We start from the raw sequence: 13,830 nt of genomic DNA, 5'->3' as shown, positions 1-13,830 counted from the left end.
ATCAGTTCAAAATTAATTTATGTTTAGCTTTAAAATTGTGACTGAAGGGAGCAACGGTCAAGTAGATACCTAAACTTAGTAGATCTCTAAATTTAATTTGTAGGCATTGAACAGCTTCCTTTAATGGGTCCAAACAAATAACTTCAAATGTATCCATTTTAATTTACCAACAAGAAGTTCATGACTCAGGGAGGAAGTTGGTTTTTTCGTCAAGTCACCATGCACCCTCTGACCTTTCATTGCTGCCTTTCCTAGAGATGACCTGGGGACAAAAGATTTGCTCGACTTAAACCTAACTCTCCCCACACTCCCTTTCAATAATGAGGATCCAGGCCCGGCATGGTGACTCATGTCTGTAATCTCAGCACTTTGGGAGGCTGAGGTGGGAGGATCGCTTGAGGCCAGGAGTTCAAGACCAGACTGGGCAACATAGTGAGACCCTATCTCTACAAAAAATTAGTTGGGCATGGTAGCGTGCGTACACCTGTAGTACTACCTACTTGGGTGGCTGAGGTGGTAGGATAACTTAAGCCCTGGAGTTTGAGGTTACAGCAAGTTACGATTGCACCACTGCACTCCAGCCTGGGTGACAGAGCAAGGCCCTGTCTCAATAATAATAATAATAATAATAATAATAATAATAATAAATAATGAGGATCCACAGCCAATGGCTCAGTAGATAGTCAATTTCCAGTTGTCTATTACCATATGCTCTGATTGGCTACTTCTGTCAAGAACGTAGTGATCTCACCTCCAGTGGGCTTTTAAGTGCACAATGAGGTGTAAAGTTACGCAGGTAGCCAAGAGCTGTGTTGGCGCCTAAAAAATGAGAACCTCGTAAATGCCTGTGACATCAAGAACCTGCCTGATTTCTATCGTTTAATCTGTGACCTCTGCCTCAGTAGAAAGATACGGGAATGGGAAGATAATCTGTACCATATCAAACTTTTAAAAAAACAGCTGCCTTTCACAGCTTACCAGGTTTCCATTATTTATATGTGAAGATTTATGTTAGAAATAATTAATATTTCATTGGCTCTCTGTAGCTAAGCAAATCATCAACTCACCAAATCTTTTCCCTCGGATTCTTACATTTGTATTCCTAACAAATAAGAAGTCTTCCTAGAGGTGGAGACATAGAACTATAGAGACAGAGACTTCTCTGGCAACACTGTGGAGTATAGAATAGCAGTGGTGCAACTGGAGGCATGGAGACCTGTTTGAACATTATTGTCATAGTGCAAGGAAAAGGAAATTAGGATTCTGATCTAGGAAGTGGCACAGGAATGAAGAATATGTTCTGGAGTTGTGAGAGAATTTGGTGAAAGAATTGACATGTAATGAGTAAATGTGAGAAAGTGAAAAATAAGAGATGGCTGAGGGTTTTATCCTGGATTATTGACATAGATGGACACAGATGTTGATGCACAATGGAGATTAGGTTTAGGGAAGGAGGTGGGATAACAAGATGAGTTTGATAAACTCTATGTGATGTACAGTAGGAAGTTATTATAATGGGAAATAACTGGAACTAATGTGTCTACATATTTGCCTGCCTCCTGCATAAGACTGTGAGCTCTTTGAGTGCATTCATCTTTGCTTTCCACTGCTTAACACAGAGCCCAGCATATAGCAAGGGCTCAGTGTCTTTTTTTTTTTTTTTTTTTTTGAGACGGCGTCTCGCTCTGTCTCCAGGCTGGAGTGCAGTGGTGCTATCTCGGCTCACTGCAACCTCCTTCTCCTGGGTTCAAGTGATTCTCCTGCCTCAGCCTCCCGAGTAGCTGGGACTACAGGCATGCACCAGCACCCCCAGCTAATTTTTGTATTTTTAGTAGAGACAGGGTTTCACCATGTTGGCCAGGATGGTCTCCATCTCTTGACCTCGCAATCCGCCAGCCTCCGCGTCCCAAGGTGCTGGGATTACACGCGTGAGCCACTGTGCCCGGCCTCAGTATCTTTTTTAATAAATGAGAAGTTGAGTTAACATTGAAAATATGAATATTGCCTTATTGCAATCAATATTCCTAACTAAATGGATCAAATGTCATGTCATTATTGCAAATTCAGTTTAGAGTTCATAAGAGCAATTTAGATTTTAAGATTTTCCTTGCTGAAATCAGCAGTTTCTAAGGATGGAAGGAATTGGTTTTGCAAAGAAGTGTACAGATGGTCTTCAACTTAGGATGGTTTGGCTTACAATTTTTCAACTTTATGATGGTGCAAAAGCAATACACACCCAGTAGGAACCATACTTCAAATTTTGAATTTTGATCTTTTCTGGGGCTAGCAATAATAACACAGTACAATACTCTCACGATGCTGGTCAGTCGCAGCGAGCCCCTGCTCCCAGCCAGCTAAGCAAACATGAGGATGAACAACCAATACTCTACAGTGTACTGTATTCAATACATTATGTGAGATATTCAACACTTTATTACCTAATAGGTTTTGTTTTAGACGATTTTGCCCAATTCTAGGCTAATGTAAGTGTTTTGAGCATGTTTAAGGTATGGTGTTCAGTAAGTTAGGTGTATTAAACACATTTTCAATTTAGAATATTTTCAACTGATGATGGGTTTATTGGGACGTAGCCCCCTCATGAGTGGAGAAGCATCTGTATTTCGAGAATATGGTACATGTGAGAGAAGGTCAGGCTGGATGGGACCAGAAGAAGGAAGGGTGGAGAAAACCTTTTAGCAGAAGGAGGGAGACACTAAACCTCTGGAAGCTGAGAGAAAATGTACCCACTCTGGAGAGGAGAAAAGACTAAAGTGAAAGGGAGTCCAAGACACACCTAGAACTAGCCTTCACCTAGGGAGCGGGGGAGTTGGTCTTTCTGAACCATCCCCAACTCCCCAGGAGCTAAGTCAGGAGCTCTGACACTCTGGACTCCAGGAATACAGAAGATCTTGAAGTTCCTCAAACAAAACACAGTACAATGACGAAGTGGTCGAGATTCACTTAGAAATTGCGTAGGAGAGCCATTTCTTTTCACTGCACACTCTGTTTCATGAGAAGATTATACAGTCAAACTGAAAGAGGTGTAGACTGAGGTCAAATATTATGTCATATTTTAATACAAGGCACTTAGAGCAAAGTGCATCACTTTTGTGCATCACTTTTTAAAGATGCTTTTATTGATGCAAAATAAGCATATGGTAAAACACACAAAGTTTAATTGTATAGCTCAATGAATTTTTTTAATATACATCCATATAACTACCACCAGTTCCAGATGTAGAAGTCTCTCCCATGCTTTTCCTGGTCAACACCAGTCACAAAGGTAACCACTATTCTTACATCACTGTAGATTTGTTTTGGCTATCTTGAACTTCATATGAGTGAAATTTCACAGAATAATTTTCTGGAGTTAGACTTTTTTCACTCTGTGTTATGAGATTTATCCATGCTGTTTAATGTGTATTTTTCTTTGTTTTGTTTTGTTTTTAATTACAGCTTAGTATTCCATTGTATAACTATAGTACAATTTATTTATTCATTCTTCTGTGGGTGGATACTTAGACTATTTCCAGTTTTTGCTTATTATGAACGAATCTCAGGAACATTTTTGTTTGTAACTTTTAGTAGTAGGCATAAGCACTCATTTCTTTTGAGCATATTCCCAGAGGTACAATGGCTGGGTAATAGGGCATTAAGATGTGTGGATTTAGGAGATGCTGCCACACAACTTTCCATGGTGGTTGTGGTAATTAACACTGTCACAGAAGTATATGAGAGTTCAGTTACTCTACTTCCTAGTCAACACATGTTATTGCCAGTCTTTTTTTTTTTCATTTTTATGAATTCAGGTTGTGTCTAGTAGTAAATCATTGTAATTTTAATTTCCATTATCCTGATGATTAATAATGTTGAGAATTTTATGCTTGATGGCCATTTTGATATCCTCTTTATTTTTTTAAATTTTTGTAGGTACATAGTTGGTGTATATATTTGTGGGGTACATGAGATGTTTTGATACAGTCATGCAATGTGAAATAAGCACATCATGGAGAATAAGGTATTTCCATCCCCTCAAGTACTTCCCCTTTGAGTTACAAACAAAAAAAAATATGGAATGCTTTAAAAATTTGTGTGTCATTCTTGATCAGGGGCCATGCTAATCTACTCTGTATCTTTCCAATTTTTGTATATGTGCTGCTGAAGCAAGCACTAATATCCTCTTTTTTATTATTATTATACCTTAAGTTCTAGGGTACATGTGCACAACATGCAGGTTTGTTACATATGTATACATGTGCCATGTCGGTGTGCTGCACCCATTAACTCGTCATTTACATTAGGTATATCTCCTAATGCTTTCCCTCCCCCCTCCCCCCACCCCACAACAGGCCCTGGTGTGTGATGTTCCCCTTCCTGTGTCCAAGTGTTCTCATTTTTCGATTCCCACCTATGAATGAGAACATGTGGCGTTTGGTTTTTTGTCCTTGCGATAATTTGCTGAGAATGATGGTTTCCAGCTTCATCCATATCCCTACAAAAGACATGAACTCATCCTTTTTATGGCTGCATAGTATTCCATGGTGTATATGTGCCACATTTTCTTAATCCAGTCTATCATTGATGGACATTTGGGTTGGTTCCAAGTCTTTGCTATTGTGAATAGTGCCGCAATAAACATATGTGTGCATGTGTCTTTATAGCAGCATGATTTATAATCCTTTGGGTATATACCCAGTAATGGGATGGCTGGGTCAAATGGTATTTCTAGTTCTAGATCCTTGAGGAATTGCCACACTGTCTTCCACAATGGTTGAACTAGTTTACAGTCCCACCAACAGTGTAAAAATGTTCCTATTTCTTCATATCCTCTCCAGCACCTGTTGTTTCCTGACTTTTTAATGATTGCAATTCTAACTGGTGTGAGATGGTATCTCATTGTAGTTTTGATTTACATTTCTCTGATGGCCAGTGATGATGAGCATTTTTTCATGTGTCTGTTGGCTGCATAAATGTCTTCTTTTGAGAAGTGTCTGTTCATATCCTTCGCCCACTTTTTGATGGGGTTGTTTGTTTTTTTCTTGTAAGTTTGTTTGAGTTCTTTGTAGATTCTGGATATTAGCCCTTTGTCAGATGAGTAGATTGCAAAAATTTTCTCCCGTTCTGTAGGTTGCCTGTTCACTCTGATGGTAGTTTCTTTTGCTGTGCAGAAGCTCTTTAGTTTAATGAGATCCCATTCGTCAATTTTGGCTTTTGTTGCCATCGCTTTTGGTGTTTTAGACATGAAGTCCTTGCCCATGCCTATGTCTTGAACGGTATTGTGTAGGTTTTCTTCTAAGGTTTTTATGGTTTTAGGTCTAACATTTAAGTAATCCATCTTGAATTAATTTTTATATAAGATGTAAGGAAGGGATCCAGTTTCAGCTTTCTACATATGGCTAGCCAGTTTTCCCAGTGCCATTTATTAAACAGGGAATCCTTTCCCCTTTTCTTGTTTTTCTCAGGTTTGTCAAAGATCAGATGGTTGTAGATGCGTGGTACCAAAACAGAGATATAGACCAATGTAACAGAACAGAACCCTCAGAAATATCCTCTTTTTTTAAAGTACCTCTTGAATTCCTTTACCTGTTGATTGGTTGAGACAAGGTTTTGCTCTGTCACCCATGCTAGAGTGCAGTGGCTCAATCACGGCTCACTAGCATGCCACCATACCTGGTTAATTTTTTTATTTTTCTATTTTTATTTTTGTAGAGGCAGAGTCTCCGTATGTTGCCTAGGCTTTTTGATCATTTAAAATTGTTTTGTCTGTCTCTGTTTTACTAATTTTTAATTCTTTACATATTCCAAGTGGGTCTTTGTCAGATATATGTATCGCTAATGTCTTCTACACTGTGCCTTACCTTTTCAGTCTCCTCTACATGGTGTCTTTTGATGAACAACAGTTCTTAGTTTTAATTGAGGCTCAATTTTTCAATTTTTTAAAATGTTACCGTTCTTTGTGTCTTTTTTTAAAGAAACTTTTCTTGCCTTAGATCATAACATTCTTTTAGGTATTCTTCTGGGACCTTTAGTGTTTTAGTCTTTTACATGTAGGACTATGATCCATTGGATGCCTTTTATATCTGGAACGAGATAGGGGTAAAGTAGGCTTTTTCCATGTGGATACTACACTTGACCTTAACCAAAAGGCTGATAAGTGATCCATGTGGTTATCTAATTGACCCAGAGCCATTTCTTGAAATGATCATCCCTTCCTCATTGCACTGCAGTGGTGTTTTTGACACAAATCTGGGGACTTTTATTTATGTGAGTCTCTAGTATGTTAGTCTATTTGTCTCTCCCTGCACCTGTACCACATTATAGATAACTACCATAGATTTGTAGTCTTGATATATGATAGTAAAAGTCTAGAAACCTTGTTCTTCTTCAAAATTGCCTCGATTTTTCTTGATCCTTGGAATTTTCATATAAATATTAGTAGTAGCTTGACAATTTCAACAAATAAAGCTGCAGGGATTTTCATTGGGATTACACTAAATCTATAGATAATTTTGGGGAAAAAATGACATCTTAATAATTTTGAATCTTCCAATTCATAAACACAAAACATCTTTTCATTTATTCAGGTCTTCAATTTCTCTTAGCAATGCTTTACAGTGCTCTTAGGTAAGTCTTTCACGTCTTATGAATGTACCATAATTTAACTAGCCCTCTAGAAATGGGCATTCCTTTTCCATTCTTACTCCATTCTATCTTTATAAGCACAATGAAATTAAAAGCCTCACATGTATTTTAAATTATTTTAAAGTGCCATAATTGATATCTAAAACAACTCATTCTCCTCTCCTATATTCTGATCGACCAGCAAGAAGTCAAAGGGCAAAGAATGACCCCAAGGGTGTCCCATCTTTCGGGACCCTTTTTAGCATATTTTAATTCACCCACTAATTGGACGTTTATTAATTTTTTAATTTTTCACCAGTATACACAGGTGAAGTACGCATACCTGTTGTTAAAATTTCTTTCATATTTGTGATTATTTTGTCAGAACCATAGGTCTTAACTCTGTGCATCGAAACCAGTTGTGTTCGGCTGGGCATCGTGGCTCAAACCTGTCATCCCAGCACTTTGGGAGGCCAAGGTAGGAGGATTACTTGAGGCCAGGAGTTCAAGGCCAGCCTGGGCAACATAGTGATACCTCATAGTTCCAAAAACAGAAAATAGAAAAACTTAGCCAGGCATGGTGGCATGCACATTTACTTCCAGCTCCGTGAGAAGCTGAGGTGGGAGCATCACCTGAGCCCAACAGTTTGAGGTTGCAGTGAGCTATGATCAAGCCACTGCACTCTAGCCTGGTCTACAGAGTGAGACCCCAACTCAAAAAACGATCATAACAATCCAAGTTTAATGTGACAAAGCAATTCCATTTCTAGATAATTATCCTACCGAAATTCTCACATAGATAAAGGATATACATTCAAGAAAGATCATTGTATTATTATTCATAATAAAAATGCAAAAATGATCTTAAAAAGTCTATTCTTAAATGTCCACATTGATTAAATAAATTGAAGTATCTCCATGCAACTTATAGCACTATTAAAAACTATATCTGAATACACTGAAATGGAATAATGACTATATTATGTTATCAAATGAAAAAACACAAAACAATGTCTAGTATGATTACCTGCAGGGAATCAAGGGAGGAAGTGAAAGATGAAGATCTCACCAATTTTTGATTTTTCTATTACTTGAACTTTTAAAAAATAGGCCCCAATTATATTAGTATTAAAAGACAAACAAACAGATTCAACAGATTCCCAGACTTCACTCCCAGAATCTCAAAGGAATGTGACACAGAAATCTGCAGTTCATAAAGCTTCACAAGTGATTCTGATAAACTGCCAAGGTTGAGACCACAGCCTTAGGATAAATTTCTAAAAGTGAAATTGCTATGTCAAAGGGTGTGAAAAATGTTAAGGCTTTTTATAAGAATTGCCAAATTGTCCTTTAGTAACGTGCCAATTCACATTCCCACCAGCAGTGCATAAAATCTCATTCCATCATCAACCTGAGTGGTATAAAGTGTTTTAATCTTTGCCAGTTTGATAGATGAAAAACGCCAGGTCTGATTTATTTTGATAGAAGCATTGGTTTGTTGCATTTGGTTCTCTTTGGAGGATACTGTGTCCCATCTATCTTCCTCTTGAACAGTGTAGATAGATACATCCTTCTCAGTTTGTGTTTCATTACAAAAATCACTTGGGGAACTTGTTAAAAGTGTAGATTTCCAGCCCCCATTTCCAATTCTCACTGAATAGGTCAAAGGTGGAATTTGGGAATGTGGCTCGGAGAGGTAGGATTCAGGGAGTTCACAAAGGAGGGATGCATCCAGGCATCGGAAGAAAAATAAGCAATGGTGGATTTAGGATGTGGGTATTTTGTATTCTTAGAATGGACTCTGCTCATTGCTTGCAATGCCCTCTGCCCAGGATGCAATTTCCTACTCCCCCAACCATCCTTCAAGTTGCAGCCCACGTCCTGCTCTATGTGTCATTAAAATCCACATCGAGTTTTCTCTCCTCCGCACTCCCACAGCACTTAGTGTCCAAACAACTCATCCTGACACTTAATCACATGCTGCAATTACTTTAGATAGATGAGAATCGACTTACAGTAATAAAGATAGAGTCTAATGAGAGTTGTAGAAGTATTATTTTAGGACAAGAAGAAATGCCCGAGGATGTCCTGGAAGATAATCATGCAATGAATTACATTTGTGTTGGCACTAAATTAGATACAATGGCAAGTCTTTGAAATTTGAAGTCAGAACAGCCTTAAGCTATTAGAAACTTGTATTTCTCTGCTAAAATAAGAGCTACTTTTTATCTTCCAAACTGGCAAAGATGAAAATCCCTTGATACCATTTTTGATTTGTTGTGGGACTGAGCAGCTCAGGTAATTCTAATAATCAGACAAGTTTGGGAAAGAATACCCCACACTCAGTGTTCTCAGCATTGCCTGCTTTATTAGAATCCCTAATGACACATTTGAAAATTAGCCATGCGCAGCCCCACTCCAGAGATTCTGTTCCTATTGGATTTTGTAAAGCTCCCCAGGTGATTGTAAGATGTAGCCAAGATTGAGACTCTGCTCAAAGTAATGCAAAAAGAATCACATGGAGATCTCACATATATTTCATTATTCTTTGCCACTCCAACGGGAGGGATATTTGAGTTGCTTTCTTACTGGAAGCGATGGATTCCCAAAGATTTATTTACTGTCCACCTCAAGCATCTTGTCATTTCTGAGACATTTGAGTAAATTTACTTTCAGTCATTTATTCATTCAACAAGTATATGTTGGGGAGTTTCTCTGCCAGGAACACTTCTGATGTTGGGATACAACAGGCAATAAGACAGAGGTGTCTCCTGCCCATGAGGTATGTGATGAACCAAAGAGGACAGTAATTAAGTAATTGCAAGTAATTATACTGGAGCTGAGTCTTCAAGCAGCCTTCAGTGGTGTCCTGCTTTAACCGAGAAAGTTAAGTGGGATGGACTGTTCCCAAAGCATGCCACCTTTGTCTAAATTTCATGCAATGTGCTTTAAAGAAAATTCTAAATCTATAAGGTTATTCCTTTTAACTTATTGTAAATCTACACTGATTTTATTAGAAGATTATTTTCTAGGCTACTCGGGTATTTCTTTCTAACTTGAATTAGCATTTCTCAACTTTCCTTGGGCTATTTTATTATAACTAGGCTGATTCTTCTTTATCTAAATTTTAGCTTGCAAAGTAATTGCACAGCCACAAGACCAGCTGACAAGGGCATTAATTTAGGATGAAATGTACAGGTGATATGATTCTGCAGAGAAGGTGGTGTCATATCATAGGTGTAAAAGCACTGTATTATCAAACCAATTCCCTCTTGTCAGCATCAGTGAACAAAGGGTACATATGTGATCTTAGCTTCACATTGGGAATGGAAGAGTACCATTGACTCTGTCCATCACGGCCCTTACCAAAGCATTCCATGTAATGATTAGAGCACAATTCAAGCAAATGAAGTTTTTCTGACAATCCAACACATTCTAAGTTTTTTCTGTGGTCATAATGTTCATTTCAACCAAACGTACCATATGACTAATACCTTACTCCTGCAGGAAGTAAGCAGTAATGTAGAATAGATATAGTTGTATCTGGCCTTCTGTAAGTAGCCCTACTTGAATAGTCAGAAAGAGGACCTAGTATTTAGAATAAGAGTACATTTTTGGACTCTTCTCCACCCCCCAAATTGAAGTTTATTGATGAATATAATCCTGGCATAACATATACAGGAAAATACAAAATTTATTCTTCACTGTCTATGCATTGACAGAAAGTCAGTATTTCTGAGGACTGAGGTCAGGTACCAGCTGAATCACCCAGGTACTTAATGTAACCTAAGATTCTCATTGGAAACAAGCTATGGTGATTTTGCTTGTGGGAGGAGCATTCGGTCCAATTGTAATAGGTGACTAAGGACCTGATGAGACACAACGGAAATGGCTGGTCAGCTTTTGCAGAATCTGATAAGATAGCATCAAGACCAAAGCAGATGTTTTCAAAACAGTAGAGTTCTCCAAGGCATTGAAGCGTGGTTGACAGGTTATGTCTTGCACAAATGAACCAGACAGAAGGACGAGTGGGTGATGGAATCCAACCCACAACCCTCTTATGAAGCTATGTCTCCTAGTGTGAGACACCAAGTTTGCTTTATTTCATTGGATCCATTCCTAACCTCCAAAGAATTATTTTCCTCTCTGAGCCTTGAACAATAGCTTTGTTCATCACCAATGAAGCAGACATCTCATGACTGCTTACATGTCTGTGTTTTCTTTTAGCTTGTGAGTTTTTGAGAACAAAGGACCAGGAATCACCTTGACAAATGGGTTCTTGGTGAATGGGTTTTTGATGAAATGACCTGGAGGTGGAATTATCTCTTTCAACTTTGGATTCCCAATACTCAGCACAGTGTGTGGCATATAGCAGACCCTCCATAAGTGTTGGTAGAATTGAAAAACAGATACTTTTTTCTGTTTATAAAAGTAACACACTTTCATACTTGTTGTAAAAAAAAATCAAAATACCAAATATAGAGGGAAAAAACAAAACAAATTTACCTTTTTTATCACGTAAACTAATATGCGATTCAGTACATCAGTTCTGGAAACAAAAAAATAACAATGGCAATAATGACAACACATAAAAGTCTGTGAAATTTTGCCTGCGAGGGTAGGAACATACCTTCCCACTGTTTCAACAATACATTATGTGGCTGCTGAGCTGAACTGAAAGCAGAACTCCATCCTCTTCAACGTTCATAATTGCTGTCTCTCCACTCCAAAGGCAGCCCCCAGCTCTGCAGCCCGTAAAGAAGCATGATCTACAGCAGTAGCCCTATGGCAAGTGAAATGATTTGGTAGGAGAGCCCCAGTGCTTTGATTATAGACAAAAGTGACGTCACTTTTGATAGGAGGTGTCATGATGGTGTTGTCACTTGAAGTGACTTCATATTTCTAATAAGTGCTCAGCTGAAAAATATGCAGAGAATGGAAAACACAAGTTATGCAACTGAGAGTTGTGACTTCCTGTTAAACTTAACGGAGGAGGTGAGAATAGAACAGTAAGAAAAACGATACTGAAATGCTTATTTTTAAATATATCGTTTCTTCTTTTGCTTTCACCACTATTCTATACTGCACACAAAATGTACCACAGTATCCATTTATTATATACCATATGCATAAGGAAAATAATATTTTAGATATGCAAGGAACCTTAATAATAATATGTATGCAACAAATAACCAGCAAAATTTATTTTTAGGGACATTCTATTGATTTCTGGTCTCATTACCGTGATTTTGGCAAGACTTCAGGCTATAAATTTTATGCCTTGGCCAACTTTAAAATTATTTTAGCAGTTTAGTATTGAATACTATAACACTTAAGGATTGAGCTTTTCATTACGTTCACTGAAAATTATTCCTGTCTCTACCACAATTCAGGTAGATACACTAAGTCTAAAAAGTTACCTAAGTTGTAAAACAATTATGGCCCAGATTAAATTATAACAGCAGCTTCCTGTATATCACATCTTAGATCAGACCACAGTTTTCTTCAGAAACAATGTATTTTAAACATCAGATTTGATCAGCCATAAACTCTAGGGGAACCTCCTGTCTGTGGTGGTTGAGCAGAAGGGAGAGGCATATCAAAAATGATACATATGAAAACATGTTCTTTATATAAATCACTTTCTCTATTTCTGTAACATTTCTGTAATGTTCTCTGCTACTCTTGGGAGTACTCCCTGTACAAAAAGTGTACTTTTAAAAAATAAGGAATTTTCACAGATTTTCTTTATACTGGTTTCCGTAATTATTTTTTCTCTATCCTATTTCCCTGCTCCTTTTGCTGAAACTCCAACTCGGAACACTCTCTAAATTTCATCTTTAACCTTTTTAATCTTTCTTCCGCATGATGACAAAAAACAAATTTGGCCCTAATGGTACCTAATTGCCTTCTTACATCTCCCTGTGAAGCCAAAAGTTTCCTTGAATCTCTTAAACCAATTCAGCCTTCTTCAAGTTTGACTACCTTGTATAAGTTTCTGAGCATATTTATATCCAATGCTGTTTCATTCTGTCAAATTCAGCACTTTTCCTTCTCTTCAATCCAATAAATTTGAAAAAGTGCTTTCTCCTGTGTCCCAAGCTCTGAACTATAACCCTGTTGGAGCTCTCAAGATCAAAGGAACAACTGTAATATAGGTACTAAGAGACAAGTTCAGATGCAAAGAAGGAAAAAATAGGAGAGATAATGCTTGTTCGGTGTGATTACTCACAGCAGTCAGATCAGTGCCTGGCAATAATTGCTGTTCAGTACAAATTTGTGGAACAAATGAATGGGTGGCACCAGTAATGTCTGCCAGCACTGGCTGTAATTGTATGGGCAGGATCTTCATAAGCAAAGGTGTGAGCAGGTGTTACAAGTGGGCAACACCATGTAGGCAAAGACACAGAGGCAGGAAAGCAATGAGACATGGGGAGCTTAGACCAGCACAACTGATGGGCCCACTTGCCCTACTCGTGTGAGTATTCCCAGATGGGCAAGAACAGCAGAGAGCTATGGGAATGCCCTTCCTGCTAGGGAGCAAAGTGAACTGGCAGTACAGCACAGGGCTAAAAGATTCTTTTTCTTAATATATTTGCTCTATTATAGGACTGAACGTTGTATGTTCAATTCTGAGTCACAGAATAATTATTGCTTTCAAGAAATTATCCTGAATTTTCCTTCTGTAGTTTGTCCAAAGAGCTCTAGACTTGAAGACAGAGCGTCATTGTTCTGCTTCCACATCTACCATTTGTAACTGGGCGACCTTCCCCTCCCTAGGCTTCAGTGTTCCTCACTGCAGAAATGGAGTAATAATAACACCTCACAAAGTTGTCAAAAATGAGGTCGTACTTGGGAAAGTAATAACAGTAATAACAAAAGCTTCTTTTTTCTTAGATTGATTCATTGCTTCTTTTGGTTTCATCACTATCCTATACTACATATAGATTGTGCCACAGGACATGTTTTAGTAAAAAATAGATATGCATACATATACCCATATGTATTCATCCATTTGCATATATGCGGCTTAGAACAATGATGACCATTTACTACTAGATACACTGGTACACAGTGCTACTTTCATTACCTCATTATATCCTCACAACAATCCTGGCAGGTATGTAATGTTATTTCTTCCATTTTACAGATGAGGGAACTGAGGCTTGGAAAGGTCACGCTGTTGCCCAAGGTCACATAGCTAGGAAA

At 38.0% G+C, this 13,830-nt stretch overlaps 1 protein-coding gene and 1 non-coding gene across 11 annotated transcripts in view; one reads left to right on the top strand and one right to left on the bottom strand.

The window, feature by feature from the left end:
- Nucleotides 1–13,830, top strand: part of STAT4 (signal transducer and activator of transcription 4) — a 145,387-nt gene that overhangs the window by 48,874 nt on the left and 82,683 nt on the right. The window lies entirely within an intron of this gene.
- Nucleotides 4,065–4,171, bottom strand: LOC112208562 (U6 spliceosomal RNA). The gene has a single exon (XR_002943022.1). It is a non-coding gene; the product is annotated as a U6 spliceosomal RNA (small nuclear RNA).

The sequence above is a fragment of the Pan troglodytes genome, chromosome 13, assembly GCF_028858775.2.
Source record: "Pan troglodytes isolate AG18354 chromosome 13, NHGRI_mPanTro3-v2.0_pri, whole genome shotgun sequence".
In the NCBI taxonomy this organism is placed as follows: Eukaryota; Metazoa; Chordata; class Mammalia; order Primates; family Hominidae; genus Pan; species Pan troglodytes.
The sequence above is the reverse complement of the archived record's forward strand: the minus strand, read 5'-3'. Positions and strand labels throughout refer to the sequence as shown.